We start from the raw sequence: 4548 nt of genomic DNA, 5'->3' as shown, positions 1-4548 counted from the left end.
ACACGTTATTATATTTATGTTGAAATAAATAGATTGGACCTTACAATTTTTTGTAGCTCGGCTCATGAAATCGTATTTACACGACAATGCTTGTAGTGAGAATAGTGAAAGATGTCACTGTAATGTTATGTCAAGCACCATGGTTTGGGCAAAATCTGTAGCATTTTAGAACGAATTTTACTTAGATTGAATTATATCGATGTACTATCAAATATTTGTGATATAGAAAATGTCGCAGATAAATTCCAAATTGGTAGACAAAATTAAAATATTAGCTAAGATGGCAGCTCATATCATGTACAAAATCAGATTCTTCAACTTTGTCAGCCTTTTCATGTACCTATTAAACTACTAAAAATTGATAAGTAACAACAATGTAGTCATTACGTTTCTATGAAACGATCGTTATAACAATACAAATAATTAATTTAGGCTTTTCTATCACTTCAACGTATACTCTCCCCGTTTCTCCTACAGTATTATTTGAATGTCCGTTCACTATATTTACACTGGGTACACCTAAGAACAGTTTGTCTTTGAGACTAGCTGAGGTGGCATTAACGATACTCGTACCTATTGTTGAAGTAAAATGGAATGTTTCTTTAAACGTTTCAAGTAACACAATGGTTCTTAGCTCGTTGTCGAACTACGTCACTGGTGGTGTCTACCGCTGGCCTGCGGTGTTGAGGAGTCCCTCTGAGGAGTTGGAGGCGGGAATGCCGAGGGGGACTGGCCCCTCAGCTCTGTGCTAGGGAATCCAGCGGCACCACCAGTTTTCCGTTGGAGTAGCTGTAACAAGGAAACTTTATTAAAATTACAAGAAAATTCTGGTACAAGTTTGAGGTTAGTTTGTTAAAAAGATGAGAATAAATGCAGTTAGATATTAGATTAGTATATTAATAAATTTATAAGTCAAGGGATGATAAGTGAGGGACAGTTTCCACGGGCGGGTGTCTCATTGTAGCACAAAACTATTCTCTGTGACGATACGCTGCGCGCCCGCTGCGAAACGAAACGTTTAAACTGCGTGTGAACGACGACTGAGAGTCATCACACCTCCGACGAATGGACAAAACTCGATTAAAACAATCCTTAAACCTAGCCGCCTCTGGCAACCTGTTGCGAACACGGTAAACTTCGGCACTCCGTTACAAACTGATATTCTAGTCCGAAATATCGCAAGACACTCGCCGTTGGAGATGGTCCCTATGTAATAAGTAGTATCATTAACCTGTACGGTATAGTGGCTGTTCTGGATTTAGCTCTGCTTGGCCTAACCGCGTCATCTGCAACCAAGACATTTCAATGTGAACGGTTTTTAAATTGTATATTCTTTTAATGAACGTTTGTCTTGGAGGATTAAAGGGAACTTTCCGCTTGTTCATAGTTTATATCGTATCGAGGAGGTTTAATTAAGTGGTAGCGCACGCTATTGTCTCGGCTCTTGCGGAACAATACTTATCTTAAGTCGAAGTTAGCAGAAGTAATATCTACGATACCTTAATGAGGGAACTTTATATCGACTTCGTTAATCGTTTCTGACCTGGCCGGTTCTATCTGCTGTACCTTTATATTTTAAATAGTTTTGTTTGTATAAAATAAGATTGTTATGTGTATGACTGTGCTGTGTATGGTTGCGAAATAAAAGAAAAATAAAATTGATTGAAATCTCAATAAGAGACAAACTATGATATGGACGCGCACTTCCAATTCTATAATTGCATGAATATAGTTGTTATTAGTAGAAAGTATATTTAATCGAATGTTAGTATATGTCCAGCTAATTATATGAAGAAGCCAGTGTACTATCTGCCAGCAAAGTGGCATGTGTGTGGCGGAGAGCCTTACCATAGAGCGGCTAACATCGCTGTGAGAGGCACGCATCGCATTTGACGGGCTCGGCACGCCGCTTGCCCTGAGAGCCCTGCGAGCCGGACTTACGCCGGAAAGTGTACCTAACGAGCAGACCTGCAATGCAAAACGCCGCACCGTTAACAAAACAAACAACTAAACCAAAATGAAAACAACAAACATAGAGCCACGCGCGCGCGTCCATCTGAAAAACGCCTATGGGCGGACGAAAGCGGGCCAAATAAAAAAAAAGGAATGATCCTCTCAGGGTTTTCATGACTTGATACCGCTAGTATTCATTCACGTTTTATGGCAGAATGAAACTCTATACTTTAAGCATTCTGTACTGGATTTATGACTACGTTGTGTTTCGTGAACGTCCTAAGGGGCGACGACGAATGTTTTGAGTATGTGCTTTATGTTTTAAGTTTAGTTTGAGCTAAATACAGAAGTAATAAACTCATTAAATAAAGTTCTATTAACAGCTATTGTAGTTTGCATGCATTAAAGAAGACTGAAAAATGTTTGTGTGTTCAAAATATGAAAAACTTACCAGTAAGCCCGGCTTTGTTGATGCTGTTAGAACTAGAAAACCCAGATATCTTCTTCCAAGCTTTTTTTGTTCCAAAAGCTGCTCGTTTTTGCGTCTCCGCAGCTGGAACTGCGCGGTGATGGGACATCTTTAGGGCATCGTAGACCGCATTCGTCTGCGCCTAGAATTCGTACCCCTGCACCTCGTGTGCCGTAAGCTACAGCGGGTAAGTGCGGCACTGATCCAGTTGGTTTACGACGTAAACTCCCGACATAACTCGCACCGCTACTGCTGCCACTAAACCCGCTGTCTAAATCTGGTGGATTACAGCTTGCCGGTGAAAGTAGCTCATCCGTCGGTCCAACTCGCAATAATTCCTCTATATTGTCTCTGTCTTCTGCCCGCTCCGAATCGGGGGATTCACATTCTGGCATAAGCATTGCCTCGACGCTAAGATTTAACTCTCCCAAAATTCGTTTGTGCCTGGATTCTACTCGACGGACTTCTTCTTCGACTACACTTCTATCTAAAGAAACTAGTGACTGTCGGGGGACATAACGATGCTTAGGACACGTTCTAGAACCATCTGTTATTTCTTCATAAATGTTTTCTTCGGTGCCGTACCTCGTAACATAATTATGACGTGATGACCTGTCTCGCGGAATACCTCCTCTTCCACGTTGACGGTTTACCTTCCTTGACGACGAGGGCATAGATAAGTGATGGTCATAATACGCATACGAATAGTCAACTGGTTCGAATCGCTCCATAGTCGCTGCGATGTTGCTTCTATTCCATGTCTGCGGTGGTGGTTCTCGTGATAAATTGACAGCTGCTAGTCTTGCTGGTAGAATTTCGTCTAGATCCCTAGCACATCGTTCATCAAGTGACTGAGCACCGTCGTCTTCTTCTCGCCGATGCTTTCTGTGCGGCCGACGAGACGTCTGTGAGCGCGCGTGCGCTCGGTCGCAGTCTGACCCATGACCGTGATTGTAATCGGGTGTATGACTACGATTATAATCGATAGGCCGATGTTACAGTCTAATGTGTGATGATAATCTGGTGTATGTCTCAGACTATAACTTGAATTGCCTTCATAGTCTGAGCGATCATAGGAGGGGCTATCATCAGCGTTACTAGTATGAGGATGTGGGCAATCGGCTGCAATGCCAGATTCCGAAGATGGGTAGTCGTGGACTTCTGCCGTGGTTAGCACCCGGTCGTCGGGCCGCGCCGGCTCTGACGCAGCGTGGCGGTGATGAGGACGGGGACGTGTGGTCTCGCGGCAGCTCGCGAATGTCCGCTGAAGAGTAGGAGGGTGTGGAAACCTTCCACAGCGACTGTCGTACACCGCCTGCCCGGGCTCGTCGGGGCTTGGCGGCGCGCTTCGTGATTCCATGGCTCATCCTCTCATAGCCAATTAGTACCTGTAAAAAATAAACATCGTTATTATAACGGTACATTTGATATAAATATGAAATATTTTTCTTTTTAATAAAAGTCACGGACCGACACCGGCGGCGGGGCCGAGGGCAATGAATCCGAAATTACGTGCAGCGTGATAAGGGTAGGGTAAGTGACGATCAACACAGCAGCCGACGTCGATATATCATCATCAGTCGCCGGGTAATAAATCGGGGACTTTGTGCCGTATTTACATTTTATATGGCGGATTTTTAGAAGCTTTGTTGCTTAGTGATATGTGACGTAAAATGTCTGCTTTATTATACACAAGATAGATTGAACGTCGCTTATTTTATAAAATAAATAAAAGCTGTCAGTTTTAAATAAAGTTCTTTTCAACGCTTAACCTCTTTACATTCCAATCTCAATTAGTATAGTAACTGTTTCACACAAAACCTTTAATATAAACTTATCTCTGTTATTTTTATACGATTAATATCACTTTCTACGACTTCTCAGTCATATACCATCCACTATCATAACAAAATTCAAAATCAACATTTTTATTGCGTCTCGGTCGGATGTTATTGCACGAATTCCAGACCAATTTATTACCATAACGATAAGTGTCCCTGAACTAGTGGCAAGGGCGGGAGTCGGGACGCGATACCCTCAGTTGCCATGGCAACGCGGCCCCGCGGATTATCGCGTCGCTTCCGGCCGATATTCCTTGCATCTAAATCATCATCAGTGTTGGGAAG

The 4548-nt window shown here is 42.7% G+C and overlaps 1 pseudogene; it reads right to left on the bottom strand.

The window, feature by feature from the left end:
- Positions 1–352: 352 nt before the first annotated feature.
- On the bottom strand, positions 353–3811 carry LOC113498941 (annotated as a pseudogene).
- Positions 3812–4548: the final 737 nt, after the last annotated feature.

This window comes from Trichoplusia ni, chromosome 11 (genome assembly GCF_003590095.1).
Source record: "Trichoplusia ni isolate ovarian cell line Hi5 chromosome 11, tn1, whole genome shotgun sequence".
Taxonomy (NCBI): domain Eukaryota; kingdom Metazoa; phylum Arthropoda; class Insecta; order Lepidoptera; family Noctuidae; genus Trichoplusia; species Trichoplusia ni.
The sequence above is the reverse complement of the archived record's forward strand: the minus strand, read 5'-3'. Positions and strand labels throughout refer to the sequence as shown.